General features: G+C 41.2%; 1 protein-coding gene across 1 annotated transcript in view; it reads right to left on the bottom strand.

The window, feature by feature from the left end:
- CDAN1 (codanin 1) overlaps positions 1 to 16,277 on the bottom strand; it is a gene marked incomplete in the record, with an annotated part of 1,645,523 nt that overhangs the window by 610,408 nt on the left and 1,018,838 nt on the right.

Raw genomic sequence — 16,277 nt, 5'->3', positions numbered from 1 at the left:
CACAGATAACATTTGAAAAACAACTTAGTGACACTAAACTGATCTGGGGCAATGTGACTAATTTTTCAAAGACTGTGTCTCTTCAGCTTGCCAACACAAATCATGGAGACACATGTTACGCCACAAATGGGACTGTGCCAGTTGGAATCAGCAAATGCAATGATGTTAGACATGAAAGCGTGTTGAACTCTTTACAGTTAAAATGCTATGAGTAGGGGCATGGCATGGGCACGGAGGATCATTGCTACATTTGTGATGATCATGCCTACAACATGGTTACCCACAAGCTGGTCAGGGTGTTGTTTTGTGGGCTATATTTACTCATGCTATTCAACATGTACAGAACCATCCAGCCGGTAGACTGAGAAATAAGTGGGCAATCCACTGGGTTGAGCAAGTATTTTCAGTTTGTTTTTGTTCTTGGGTATGGATTGCAAAGGACAATGCTTGAAATCACCATGCTTGCTCAAATTCGTCAGGAGATAGCTAACCATACTTCACATCACAATGACAAATCAAAAAATTAATTATTGGCACTTGATATAATGCTTAATGCAAAGGGGGGGTTCATGTGCCCTCACAGGAAGTCATTGTCCTTATATTAATGACCATCATGATGAACAAGAAAAGTTGGCCAATTTTGTGGAGAGGGCCAAGGAGATGGACAGCACTTCAAAACAATGGACACTTTTTGGATGGTTGGGCAGTGTATTTGGTAACCTGGTAACTAGTACATTATAATGTCTCATCATAATAATCATTATTCTTTTGTTTTCATATCTTCTGTTCTGAAGGCTGTAATCACTGTCTGACTGTACTTGCACGTGAAATGCCACTCATCCCTGATGATGAACTTGAGATGAATGAAAAAAAAATGCAAATGATGAATATTATGATGCCGAAGCATATTTTATCAATTTAAGAAAAATTAAAATAAAATTGTGTATTTAATGACACTAACAGTGTCAAAGGGAGGAGTCTGTTAGAGAAAAATGCATCTCATGATTATTCTACACAATGCATATTAACTTACAGTTTCTGCACAGAACATTAACTAAATACTTGTTAAAAATTATATGGAATATAAAATCAGACACTTATTGCAGTTCTAAGTGTATTAACAGATGACTGAAGGTAAAGAAGGTGCTGAAGGGGTTAAGGGATGGACTATGGTCTACAGAGTCTGGAATGCCCAGAAATGGGAGGAAAGTACACAATGTGAAAGGGATTTTGTTTTATGTGAGCTCAGACCATCCCAGGTTGAAAAATAAGAGTGGCTGCCAGGCCATGAGGCTTGTTTTTTTTCTAAAATATTATTGTTACTAAAAACATGATTAAGTGTTCACGTGTAGCACTAAGCGAGAAGAATGAGGGTCTGTAGAGACCCTATTTGTCAACATCAGTATTCTGCATGCATGATACAGATAAGAAAAGGAAATAAAAACTCTATTTTTGCTGCTTGGTGAGACTGATTTGAAAACATTGTGAAGGTAGTCTCCCAGCGCTGATGTATGTGGATTTAAATAAGAAAATGTTTTGCATATCCTGAAGAGTTATTCTTGACTCAAAACTAACAGGTGATTACTGTTATTTATGTATATTTTAAACTGCACTTTAACAGCAAGTCTTTGAATTAAAAATGGTTTGCTCTTACCCAAAAGCACAGAAATCTCCTGAATGTCTTTGTTATCCTGATCTAGAGGCAGGCATCCTGGAGATCTACTGAGCACATCCAATCATATGCTTTCAGGTAAGGCAAAATCGTTTTCCTGGTGAAGAAAGGGGGGCTTTCTGATGTGAGGATTTAGGACACTAAGGTCTAAAATGGGCCTGAGGTCTTTATTTTTCTTTTTAACTAAAAGGGATCCTGAAGAGATTCCTGACCCGGTCAGGTCTGATGGGACCTCTTGGGAGGCTCTTTTTTTCTGATAAATTAATTTTCTGGTATTTTACTGGTGGAGAAGAATATCTGTGAGCGGCTCAGATTGGGGGGGGTGTGTGTGGAAAAACTGAATATAGCTCCTATACATTCTCTCTCTCTCTCTCTCTCTCCCTAAATAAAGAATCCTGCATGGTGGTCATCTAAGTGGGAGTGTGGCGAGATAAATGGACTCAGACTGCCTCTATAGGAAAACACACAGGCATGTCCTCAAGGAAATTGGTACTGCTTTCTAAAATGGGTCCCTGGAACCTCCCAATTTTGTAGACATCCTCAACTTCTGGTTCAGCATCCATTGAAGGGGATGCCTCTTGTCACAGCCACCCCTGTCTGACAAGGAGGCAGAGGACTGATGCTGGGGTTTCCTGAGCTGCAGAGATTTGGACCTTTTCTGATTCTTGCTTTGGGATCTTTGAAGGGTCTCAAATTTGATGCCTTTGGGCAGACAGAGTCTTGCTCGCACCTTAATCTTTCTTTCACTGTAGTTTGAAATAAGGAGGTACCACCTTATGGGGCATTCATGACATATGCCTTAAAATTGTTCCCAAATTCACAATGGAGGAACCAGGCATAATGTCTCAAGGTAATGCCTGCTGCCCTGACTGTTCCATCAACTGCACTATGTAAGAGCTACATGAAGAAACTGCTAGTGTTTAGCATAGTCCCCACAGTCTCTCATTTCTGTACTCTACAGTGAGTGGCTTTTGCACAGTCTAAAGCTTGATTTGCTGAATCTCTTTTGGAAGCAGTTCATGTGTGTAGCATAATTTAATGACTTCAGGGCAAAAGTGAATGAGGCATGTGTATGCTTCCCCATTTTAACCACTGGCCTGCACTCCTTGTTGGATGGAAGGACAGCAGGTGCTTCATCATACAGCACTCACTTGATGGTTGCTGCTACAATCACAGACCCCACCAATAGTTCCTTGGACCAGTGTTGCCTATCCTTAAGGGGATGAAGAAACTTAACTGGCTTCCTAGGACCAGAACCTTGCCCAGGACTTTACCATGCCCTTCTGGTGAACAAATCTATCAAAAGGTGACAGGGGGACCACCTAGGAGGTAGAGGGATGCAGAATAATAAAGCTTCAAATAGCATCTCCTCATCCTGATTGAGAGTCAGGTGGCCAGTATCCACTCTGACTCATTAATTCCAGTATTTCAAAGGTGAAATTTGGACTATCTTCTCAACTACCTAAGATGGTGTCGAATGACATGGACTCTGTAAGGGAGAATATGTGCTTCCTCTAGCATGACCTCTTTCTAGGGATATCGGGAAGGAGAGGGGGATTCTGACTCCCTAATAAACTCACTGAACCTGTACTGGTTGTTTGAGACTATCTGCTCTGGCCATGGGGTGTATAATAAGGCTGACACATGGATTGCTGGGAGTCTAGGACTGGAGCTGGTGCCGTTAGGAGTTGGGAAATTATCCTTGCTATCACATCAAAAGCCAACAACCAGATCTACCAGCACCAGGGAATCCCGACCCGGTGCTGCACCCATCCTCACTAAAGTGGATGTAACTGATACCAGTGAAAGAATCTCTGGTACACAAAGAGCCATAGGGTTTCAAGGAAAATACTGATGACAACATACTGAAGGCAGAGGACTCCATTATAGGAACATTCACCAAATAGGCTGGTGCAAAATATGGTACTGAAGACCCAGCATTGATCAGTTTGGCCCTGAGAGTCAGTGTTGACAATGAGTCACTTAAATCAGTGCATGAGGACTGACTCCAAGGTATGGGTACAAGCTGGTGCCAGATGCACAGATGCATTAGACAGACTTCTAAAAACTGACAGACCATACAGAAGACCTGAATTGTAGCCTAGAAATGAAGCTGGATAGTTTTCTTTCCAATAAGTGCTTGCTAACAGAAGGCTTTGGAAACTTGTCAATGATTATCAAATCCAAATGGACTGAAAACAATGGAAAAAAAAACCTCACTCTCACTGGTACAAAAGGTTGAACAGGTTCCAACTTTTGATACTTTCAAGGCCAAGGATGGGCTAAGCATTGTCCACTTTTCCTTGATTCTACATTATTCTACTCTTTTTGTTTTTCCTTATCTTTTACTAGCTTTCTCTGCAGACAAGTCTAGAGTAATTTATCCTTTCAAAGTCAGTTTATTTTTGTCATCAGCAGTCTGCAGACAGATGTTCTGGTCTCAGGCATATCATGCAGAGATAATGGGTGTCCTATGGCAGAAATATGTGGCCACACTTTCTGAAGTTCTTCTCAGACTTGTCAAAGTTATCCATAGTTGCTAGTACTAATCACAGACAAAATTTGACTAGTAAATTTGATCAGTCAAAACAATATAACTAATTAATAATGGTAAAGCACCAAAATATTAAGTGCGTATGCATACATGTGTACATGTGCATACATAAACTTTTTTTTTAGATGAAAGGTAGTCACTGAGTCTCCAAGCTAATTAACACAAGAAAAAATGTTGCACGAAGTTGAAAACAATTAGCAAAAGGGAACTCTGCGCAATGTAAGAACAAAATATCTCAAAGGAGCTCTAAGCAATAACTTGCAAGGATAAAAGCTGCAGGATGAGAAAAAATTGTGAAAAAGGCACAGTTTGGCTGAAAGATCACCTGTACATAGAGGTTGGCAAATGAAGTCTGAGGAAATGTATTGCACAGGGGGATTGTGGATGGGAGAAATTCTTAAAGAAGCAAGAAACTTGGGAGTACTACCAGGGCCAGATCAGAAACAAGTGGTTTGATACCCATTGGTTGGATCAGATGGACTAGATTAACAGAAAATGCATAATCCTTTACCATAACTTCAAATACAATTATGCCCTTCCAATCAAGCCATTTCATAAAGTAGAAATATTGTTGGGTGAAGACTGAGTGTTGTATGCATACCTAATGTTTTTGCTTTCACATTTCCATATTGTGCAACACCGCATATCTGTTGGCAATGGTATCCATGTTTTACTGATCCTTACAATCACTTGATCTCTGTATAAATTCATGTCGATCTGACTTGTCACAGTCGGGTCTGATTGTTTATAAGACAAAAAGAGAATGGCAAAACAGAATGCATTACTGTGGCCAAAATTCATTCACTTGAGCACAGCTAAGCCTCAAGGGTGTTCCCGGTCAGAAAACTATTTGCTTTTTGAGGTGCACAGATGGGGATACATCAAGTCTGAATGCAGCTGACGTCGAGTAACACAATCTTAGTTGAAGGACTATTGATCTGGCCCGTCGAGAGACACATGTGCTTGCATAACATTGAGAAGCAAGTTAAAATGCACTCCATACACTACCATACCTATAATTTCCCACACAGGATATTGTGTACTTCAGGATATTACTGCTTCAAACTAAACACAATTGGAAGGCATATTCTATTCCAGAATATGCAGTGCATGCAATTATTTTACTCAGCTTTTACCCATAGATTTACCATGATGTCATGGAAACATCAAAAATGCCTTCTGATCAGTACTACTACAAAATAATTCTCTCTGGTTATTCAAGTTCTGCTGACAGACTCTTTCATATGCATCAAGTCAGTAATATTCTGTTAATGACGTAGAATATTATCACTAAATCATAAAACTATGAAAACTACACATTTCTACTAATGTGGTGGGAGCTAAAAAAATGCAATTATCTTGTGCTTTGCACAAAACACACAGGTGCAGCATAATCCACTGAAGGCCAATTTCTATGATAACTGACTTAGGGAGATGCAACATCTGACAGAATATTTATTCAAATTCATAAATCAAGAAAAAAAGTTTTGTTGCAGAGCCACCACAGCTCCACAAAAAAGGGAGATCTACACTATCCTAATCATTTACATCTGAGCAAAGGAATACACCAACTTCACTGTAACATCTTTGCAGCATTACAACTGTGAAAAAAACATGCACCACAAAGGTGATCCCCAATGCACCATACAATACCAGCTAAATTATCTCTCCATTTGGTTTAAACAAGTGCAGGACTGCTAAACCATGGTGTAAAGAACTGGTTGAAGGTCTTCAGTCTCACACAACCCATTTTGCTGTTCTAATATTGGTACTACCACAACTACCCCGATACAAATCCAGGATGATGCAAGATAAAAGGCCCTGCATATAGCATTATATATAGTATATCATCTCCTGTAATACACTCAGTATTAAAGTTTCCACCAGAGAATAAAAAAAGTAGTGTAGAAACAACATTAATGCTCCAGTTAGGGTTAAATGCGAATCAGCGAAAGAAAATAAATTTATATTTCACATATCAGCAGTTCAGTCATGCATACGTACTAATCTGAAGTTGCCTATATTAAAGATTCTTTCCTTCTCATTAATTTATCTGAAACTTCACCAGTCTTACTCAAAACTAATGCTATGCATCTAGCAACTGGGTGGTGGTAAAAATTCTGAAGGTTTTTTTTTTTTGGACCAGAGTCCATATATACAGAAACAGTGTAAGGCAGCAAGCTGTGGAGATCATGACTTGTGCTTTTTTGTAAGCCACAGCCCCTTCTTCTTTAGTATACACCTACTTTCCTTTCAATGCACTGTATGGTGAAACAGTATGAACTATTAATAAAATAATGCTGGAACAATGAAGTTAAAAGTGTGAGGTCCATGATAATTTGACAAGAACGTACATGCTGTTGTCAATATAGGCACATAATTAGAGTTAAGATGTTAAGCATGTAAATGCCATAATCACGTTTTCAAGTAGCTTCCATTAGTAATTTTACACCAGATTACTTGTACTATTATTTCAGACATCCAGGGCCGGTGTTAGCATTTTGGGGGGCCCCCAGCACATGTCAAGTTGGGGGCCCCCTAGGCACTTCCAGAATAAGTATCATCCTAACAATGCCATCCATCCTAAGCAACCTTTTATTTCATGCTGCAAACTTTTAGGAGTAGTATCCACAGACAGACCTGCAGCTACAAGCTTTTACATTACAATAGGCCTATGTATCACACTATCACTATGTTGAGCTGTCTAACAAAGGAGCAGTTAGAGTTACTGGCACTTAGTTGCAACAGTGATACATTGCAACAAGTCTATGTACAGGTCTGGACTTAAAGTGAAATGATGACTGGACCTACATTTCAACCCCCCCACACACACACAGACACACACACACACCCTCCAGCCCTCACCTCTGAGTCCTTCTCCTTTTGGGCTCCCCATACCATCCATGTTACTTTTTTCTTCCTTTTCTCACATTTTGCCTTACTCTAAGCTTTTTCAAGAAGCCATAACTTTCTATATGCTCTGAAGTGCATTTTACACAACCTTTTCATCCAATAATAGCTTGAACAGAAATTATGATTAAGGAAAGAAATTCACTGTTGTGGTACAGCTTTAGTTTCCTTGCATCCTTCAACACACCTTCCCTGAACAAGACAGCCCAGTAATAACCATTTAGGAAATAACTCAAGTCAGGGCCCAAGAAGCCACAGGTTTACAGATGGTCTGGGATGCATTTTAGAGCATTTTCTCAACATTTTACTCTAATGGTTGCCTAAATAAAAATTATGAAGAAAAAAAGAATTTCAGTCTTATTTTTTTTCTTTCAACGCATAATTTGTGCCCAAGGCTTAATTTTCAAAGCTGACAAAATTGTAGTTTAGAGTAAACTAACAACCCAGTAGCTGTGAGAATATTTAAGTCTTATCTGGAAATACTGCCTACCTCCCTAACCCTCTAAAAAAGACAAGTCACTGCCTATGCATCCCTCTGGTGTTAGACTGGGATGAAAGCAGAGATTTAAATTGCCTTTGTCATATATTTCAAGTGAGTAATGATATACATTTATATAGCATGTTCTTCACCCCAGCCGTCAAAGGTTGCCACATGTATATGTGCCTAGTATGTGACTGTGAGAATGATTTCAGTTATATTCAAATTTGTTGCTCCTAGACAGTACACCTCTCTTACACAAGCTATAGTAACCTTCTTTGTACACCTCTGAGGTCTGTGAAAAACACTGCCCTCAGCTCAAACTAAAGCTATAATGACTTCATGTGCGCACCTCTAAGGTTTGACTGTGATGAAAATTAAAGATGTAATATTCACACAATCTCTAGCCCCTCATAACCCATAGCAGCTTTATGTACACACACACATTTGAGCAGGGCTGGTTTTAGAATGGGTGTGGTTGTAAACAGAGGCTATTATTAGCTTTATCCTAAAAGGGTCATATCTCAGCACCATTCAGGTTAAACAGCATATTCAGAAAATTGATACATTTTTCTCCAACAAGCAACAGCTTTGATGGGGGCCCCCACAGAGTCAAGGATGATAAAGGGACTCCCCATTATCCATTTAGACAGTCTAGTGAGTGGGGGCAACATGACTCCAAGAATATCTATGTCTGAATGTTCTGTGATATATGTTATTATGTCTTACTTTCGAAATATAATTACTTGTTAGGTACATTTTTTACTGATACACAAGAATAATGTCTGTGTCCTGGCATTATTGGGTGCATGCACAGATAAAAATCAGTGATGTTTTTTACACACACACACACACACACACACACACACACGCACGCACGCACGCACGCACGCACACACACACACACACACACACACTAACATGCATAAGCCACAGCAGTACTAGTTATGTACTTATTTTCGCAAACAGCAATGCCTTGTGCAACATTGGTACTGCCACACCAGATTAGTCACTGCTGTTTAGCAGCCGTCAAGCAGCAGAAGCAGTAAGATTTATCTCATTGAGGAGTAATGCATACTTGTCACTGTCCCTACTTTCACAGACCTTCCCTGATTTTGTTCATACTTTTGCTTTATCCTTCGTAAAAAGTCTGATTTGCTGGTAAATCATTCAGGATTACAGTCAATCAATCCAGAAATCTGAGTTTTATACTTATTGTCCAAAAATAGATGTTGATGCAAAATATGTTATTCTAGTAACTTTTTAAGTGAATTAGAGAAATATTTAAACATATGTATGATTCTGAGCTTTTATTTTATTATTTTTGGGATTGTACTGAATTCTTAAGCAAGGAAATTGAGTTATAGTATCTGGTGTTCTGGTATTAGTTGTAAAACTGCCTGAAAGAGAAACTATCCCTGATGATCGGAAGCATTAGCTCTTCTTAAAATCCAAAGTTTACACTGAGGTAAGTCACTCTGGGCTGCTGAACCCTCTAGTGCTTATATTGTTCATGTTCATTATCATCTTCACCCTAACAGGGTCATATCACAGCCCTGTTCATGTTAAAGAGCATAATTAGGAAATTAATGCATTTTTCATTCCTCATTTTTCCCCAGTCAGCAGCAGCAGCTTTTGTGGGGCCCCCACACAGAGAAAGATGATTAAGGGGGACCCTTACAGCCATGGTTTTGCAGGGACTAAAAGCTGGCTGGCTATGTAGTTAGTTTTAATGGAGAAAATGTCCAAAAGCAGGGTTTAACTAAGCCAGGAGCACTATGTCAGTAGAAAAATATTTAATGGCATTGTGATGCCTGTTACTTGACAAAACACCGTTACTACAACCAGAAATATCTTTGAATTTTAAAGGAGATATAAATAAGAGTTATTACCCTCATAGTTTATTAAGTATGCAAGACTGCTGCATTAGCTTTTGTTGGTTTTACAGATGTGACAAAATATCAGGATAAGATAACTTGCTATGGTTGGGGGCCCCCAGGAAACAGGGGGCCCCCAGCGACCGCAGGGTTCGCTGGTGCCTAAAACCGGCTATGCAGACATCCCATTCTTTAAAAAAACCTATGATGTTTCCTTTTTGTATAAAATGTGGCACAGAGTCTGACATCTACACAACACAGGTCTAGGCTCTCTAGTTTGGCTCCTGACCGGGTGTGGAATCTGTACATCCTCTCTAGGTCTGAGTAGTTTTGACCAGTTGCTCAAGTTTCTTCCAACATCCCAGAGATGTATCTGATGGGTTAAGTGGCTATTATTTGAATTGCCTATAAGTGAGCATGCCATGATAGTCAGTCACAGTCAGTGCGTCCATGTGTGTGTGTGTGTCTCATGACAGACCACTGCCCTGCCCAAGCCTGGTTCTTTGCTTTGTACCACTGCCTGCCAGTACAAACTATCTTTATAGGAACGAACCCTGATTAGACCCAAAGCAGGTACTACAGAATGAATGAAAACAACACAGTTAACGTAATATGGCAAAGTGGCCAGGACCAGTGATGCAGAGGGACAATGCCTCACTTATGACCAAAGTAACCAGAAATCAATCAGCTTGGAGGGGCAGAGCCCACAAAAATGAAATGGTCCCCACAAAGGACAGGCTAGGATACTAAAGTGAGGTTTGTGGGTGGGTGTTAGGCACACCAAGCCAATAACAGGTGTTAGCTTTCACACTGTCACAGTGTATGTGTAGAAGCACATGCCCACAAAGGGAAGGTATTGTGAGTTCATCTAACTGGGGGGGGGGGGGTAAATTATAAAATACGTTACAGGATCGTGCTGGATCGTTATTACGCCTAGCCATTTATGATCCAATTTTCCCCAATTTTATAGGTTCATAGATTGGTACTAGGCTATCTGCCCTAAGGCCTATGCAAGCCTAGCCATAACAATTCCCTGGAAATTTTTTCCCACAATATTTACTTCTCTGGACCCCTGTCTAGCAGGGCGACTGACATGATCCCTGGGGTGAATTTCCTATCTCCCATCCAATCATCAAGGCTCCTTTTGAAGAGGGCCAATGAGGTGCTCTGCTTGACATGTATGGGCAGTCTATTCCAGAGTATGGGGAGTCTCTGGGTCAGGAACCTATCCCTCCAGCATGTTTTGTTCATTGTGATGATAAGGTTTAGATCCCTGGAGTGTGTGGCTCTGAGGGACTGGGATTTCTTTAAGTGGAGCATGTCCAACAGCTCAGGGTTTGACATGGCCTTGTATGTTAAGCAGAGATCGCCTCTGAGTAGACGATATGCCACAGAGTATAGCTGGAGTTTTTTTAGACGGTCAGCATATGGCATCTGCTTTAGGCCTGTGATTCTTTTAGTGAGGTATTTCTGTGGCCTTTCCAGCTGTTGCAGATGTCTTGTGAGGTACATACCAAATGGGGCATTATACTCTATAATGGGTCTAATGAGGGATGAGTACAGTGGGACAATGACCTCCTTTTTTCTGGATGAAAAGCCCTTAGTGATGAGGTGTGCCATGTAGAAGGATTTCCTGACTGTTGTGGTGATGTGGTTATCAAAATTGAGACCACTGTCCACTTGTGTCCCTAAGTCTCTCATCACACTTTCGATGTTTAGTGTCCTGCCACCTATGTGGTAGTTCATGGGTACATGTTTTTTTCCAAAGGGGATGACTATACATTTCTTGGCATTAAGCTTGAGCCCATGGCTCTGGCACCAGGCATCTGTTACTGTAAGGCCCGTTTGTAGAATATCCACATCATTTGGGGATTCAATAATGGCTCCCAGTTTGCAGTCATCTGCAAACTTTGTTAGCCAGAGTCCCTTAGTGTTGGCCTGTACTTCAGAGAAGTAGATGCCAAACAAGAGTGGTCCCAGAACTGAACCCTGAGGTACTCCACTTGTCTGGAGCTGGATTTGGAGTCGGCTACTTTTACAGTCTGGGTTCTGTCAGTAAGCCAGTTGGCAACCCATCGAGTGACGTAGGGATTTATGCCCAGCTGAGTAAGTTTATCTATGATTCCAGAGTGGGGGATGGTGCCGAAGGCCTTGGCGAGGTCCAGATAGGCTGTGTGGACCTCCTTACCCTCTCGTCCACTGCTCTGGAGACCGATTCAAAGAAGTCAATCAGATTCAGGAGACAAGATCGGCCCTTCACAAACCCAAAGTGGGTGGGGTCCAGTGTCTGGAGGTTGCCAATGTCTTTGTTTATAAGTTCCATGATAATGCGTTCCATGCCCTTGCAGATCAGGCTTGTCAGACTGATGGGAAGGGTAGTTCCCGGGATCCAAGGTGGATCCTCCCTTGTGGATCGGGATAACTGTAGCTGTGCGCCACTCAATGGGCACGAAGCCTGAGGTGCGGCTATGATTAAACATGACACTTAGTTGCGGTGTCAGTTCATTTTGTAGTTCATGTAGTACATAGCCTGGGATGTCATCTGGTCCCATGGATGCTGTATTCTTAGCTTTGGAGAGTGCTGTTTCTACCTGTGTGGCTGTGATTATCGGAATTTGGAAATCTTTTGGTATTGAGATGGGCCCTTTAGGGGGTGAGCGGGGAGTGAAGTTGGCACTAAATCGATCTGCCAGGATATTGGCAATATCCTTGGGATCAGTACATTTAATACCATTCTGTTGTAGCTCAGAGCAGATCTGAGCATTGCCATTTAGATTCTTGACATAACTATAGAATACCTTGTGACTGTCTTCGGAATCTTTGGCAATTTTATTTTCGTAACTAGCTTTTGAGGATTTTATGAGGGATCTCAGCTTCTTACCGAGACTGGTGAGGGAGTTTTTTGCATCCTGGAATTTTCCTCTTTTCTGCAACAGTTTCTTCCTTCTGTTGTATAGTTTGTTTATAGCAGGGGACCACCAGATTGCCTTCCTTTTTTTGGGGAAGAGCATCCTGGTTCTATTTGGGATGGCACGATTCATGCACGAGTGGATGTGCTCGTACAGTGCCTTAGTGTAGGATTCTGCAGTCGAAATTCCAGATCCCGTCTGCGTGGGTGTTGTGAAGTTTGTCACTTCTGACTTCAGTAGCATGAAGTTGGCTTTGGAGAAGTTTTTTAAGGAGGTTTCCTTACTGGGGGTGGGGTGGGGGTGGGATGTGGATGTCAAGGGTGATTTGCTTATGGTCAGACCTGACCAATGAGGGGGTGACCACTGGTGTGGAGCATCTATCTCCCATGTTGGTAATGACCAGGTCTAGGATATTGGAGCCCCTGGTGGGACAATGGATTAGTTGATCCAGGGCGTTGGAATTTATGAATTCCAAGAACCGTTGGGAAAATGAGTTGGTACCCGAGTAGTTTTCCCAAGTAATGGCAGGGTAGTTGAAATCACCTAGTATTAGGGTGTTTGGTTGTATCTTAATATTTTCCAGTATGTTTAGGAAGGTGTAGTGAGAATCTTGGGGTATGGTGGGGGATCTGTAGCAAGCTACAATTTGGATTGCAGTCTTACCTAGTGTTAGTTGCACCTGGAGAATTTCAGATGCATTGTGTTTGGCAACTAGCCTGGAGGTGTGAATATCCTTGGTGAATATGGACACTCCTCCACCTTTAGTGTTTCGGTCTTGGTTTTGTGGCCGAAAAGTGTGGTGAGAATTGTAGCCTGGTATTCCAGGGGTGCTCTCTGGAGCCTTGAACCAGGTCTCAGTCACTGCACAGATATCGATGTTCTCCATTTTTAGGAGTGCCTCGAGAGAGTGCATTTTGAGGTTTAGACTTCTAGCATTGAGTAGCATTACCTTCAGATTTTGCATGCTTGTATCTGTTACGGTGGTGGTTTTATCCTTTGAACCTTGCCTAAAAAAGGCACTATAGGGGTAGCAAGAGCTTTAGCCAGTAACCTGAATCCCAGGGGTGACAGGTGCAGACCATCTCTGGCAAATCATCGTGGTTTGTTGATCATGTCTTCCCAGGCAGACAAATACTGGATCCCCTTTGAATGACACCAGAAGCTTAGCCAATTGTTGAAATCAATCATTTTGTCCTTATACTGTGGTATCATTCTGGGTGAAGGCAGGATGCTACTCAGGGCTAGGGTCATACCTGCCTGGGTCACATGATCCTAGAGCTCTTTCATGTCTCTTTTCATGTAGTCCAGGGAGGTAATTCTAAAGTCATTTACTCCAGCATGGACAATGGCAAAGTCGTATTTGTACTTGTTGTGGAGCGACTTGAGTGCATGCGTTATGTGGCGGATCCTGGCACCCGACAGGCAGCTGACTGTAATTTTCTCCTTGTTCAGCCTGGTGAGTGGGACATCAGTGTGCCTGACTATAGAGTCACCTATGACTAAAGTGTTGGGTACATCGTCTTGCCTTAGGGACTGTTGTTGGGTGGCACACTGGTGTTGTGAGCTATGTGTCACTTTGGTTGTAAATTGTGTTTGTGTTTCGGGTTCGGAGGTCCTTGTTGCTTGGGCAGGTTAATGTTAAGGGCCTCTGCATATGTGGGTTTAGTGTTGCTATGTGTGGGAGTTAATGGTGTGGGTTTTGAAGGGCTATGAGTTGCTAGAGGTGTAATGCAGGTGTTAGCCTTCTCCTCTTGACTATCTAGCACAGTCTTGACCGGAGAGAGCTTTGCTTCCAGTTTGGCTATGTAAGTGCATCTCTCGCAGGTTGTAGTGTTGGGTGGTAGGAGGAGAGGATTGTCTGTGTACATGAGGCAGTTGCCGCATTGCCCCAGTATGCCCAGATTCACCAGGTGGACAGGAGAAACAAACGGAAGCTGACCCTTGGACATGCCTGTTTAGGTGCTTTTTGTAAGGTTTAACAGCTGTTTTCCCTCACCTTTGCAAGGTACTTTGCAATTGTAGGTTGTTTAGTGCCTATGATTAATTTCTCCTTATAGACAAGGAGAGCTGAGTGCTTGTATCAGTTTCAGGCTTCCTAGTGCTTTACAGCAGGTTCTAGAGAAAGTGCTAGTCACAGGGGTTCAGATTTTAGTGCTACTACTGAGAAACCAGCTAGTTTTAAGGGAAAATTTGAAAAGCAGACTTTCTGGCACCTGGAATAGTTTAACTGTAGCCTCGTACTGCTGCACGATGTGAAAAATGTGCAAACACACGCGTTTTTAAGCCAGAAAGTTGAAAGGGATAGAAATCAGCCCAAAAAGGCTAATAAAATTACAATTTCAGAGCTGGAAACCACTCTTCTAGCGTTAGATAGGCAGTAGAATGCTCACCAGTCCCACTGGTAGGCAGTAAGACTTCCCTCTGCTACAGCAAGGTCTGGATAGCTCTGAGCACAGAAAATAAAGTCCTGAGACAAGCAAGGCCTGGGACATGGACTGGCTAGAAAAGGTGGGAAATGAGCAAACAAGGTAGTATATATATATTTTTGTTGAAACAGGCTAAACAATGCAATAATACAGTAAATAAACACAGATAAGTCTAACACACTTGAGTGTGTAGTCCTAAACAGTAAATACAATTAAAACTCTACAAAATTAGCAATTAAAAACTTTTTAAATGAAGCAAGGCTAGTGCACAACTGAAAAACGATTTAAGTGGCAGTAATAGAGCAGAATAAGTAGCTAGTCTACATATACAGATAAGTCTATATATGCAGAAAAACAGCTAAAACACACAAACACTTCAGATGCAGTGCAACCTAGAGCACTTGAGTTGTAGCAATATTAAAGCAATTACAGTTATAATAAATGCTCTAAAATATACTCTATATTTCCAAAATGTTTGAGAAGCACAGTCAGAACATAAGGAAATTCAGGCAATTTTTTTTTTTTTTTTTTTTATTAAGGGAATCAGAAGGCCTTATCAAATGTTCTCTCTGTATTAGGTAGAATGAGCTAATGACACTAGATTGGGAGAAGTGCCCCAGATCAGATTTACAATAGGGGCGGGCAACTGCAAAGCCATCAAGTATAACAAAAGACACCAACAGGGAGGGTGGGTGCGGAGCTATTAGCCTACAAAGCACTAGAGAAGCCACAAAATGAAAGTTTTTAAACAGATAAAGATTTGTAAAGATACAGAATGCTTTAACTGCAAACAAATCAGTTACCCGTGCAGATTACAATAAAAGTGCTATATATAAATTGCTAGAAACAATAAACTGTATAAATAATCGAAAAAAAACAGGATACTTGTATATCTCAGCTAAGAGTTGGAGTCCACAGCTCTCATCCACTCTGCTCAGTGTGTATAGACAGAAACTCTCTCAAAGTTAGGGCTTAAATACCAGAACAACAACTTTTTTTTTTTTTTTTTTTTTTTTACAAAAACACAAAAGAACCAGCCCCCACTAGCCTGCAGCTATTAGCCTACAAAGCACTAGAGAAAGCCACAAAATGAAAGTTTTAAACAGATAAAGATTTGTAAAGATACAGAATGCTTTAACTGCAAACAAATCAGTTACCTGTGCAGATTACAATAAAAGTGCTATATATAAATTGCTAGAAACAATAAACTGTATAAATAATCGAAAAAAAACAGGATACTTGTATATCTCAGCGAAGAGTTGGAGTCCACAGCTCTCATCCACTCTGCTCAGTGTGTATAGACCCAAGGACTGGAATGGCTTCGGTATATGCCTATACCTGTGTCTTAGGGCATCTACAAGCTGCCCATGTCCATAAGGTACACAGACACTGGTGAGAAGACAATGCACCCTCATTCATGATGCATGCCTGTATGACAGCCCCCTCAGGAC

Source organism: Protopterus annectens, chromosome 6.part0 (assembly GCF_019279795.1).
Source record: "Protopterus annectens isolate FY-2018-M chromosome 6.part0, PAN1.0, whole genome shotgun sequence".
NCBI lineage: Eukaryota > Metazoa > Chordata > Ceratodontiformes > Protopteridae > Protopterus > Protopterus annectens.
The sequence above is the reverse complement of the archived record's forward strand: the minus strand, read 5'-3'. Positions and strand labels throughout refer to the sequence as shown.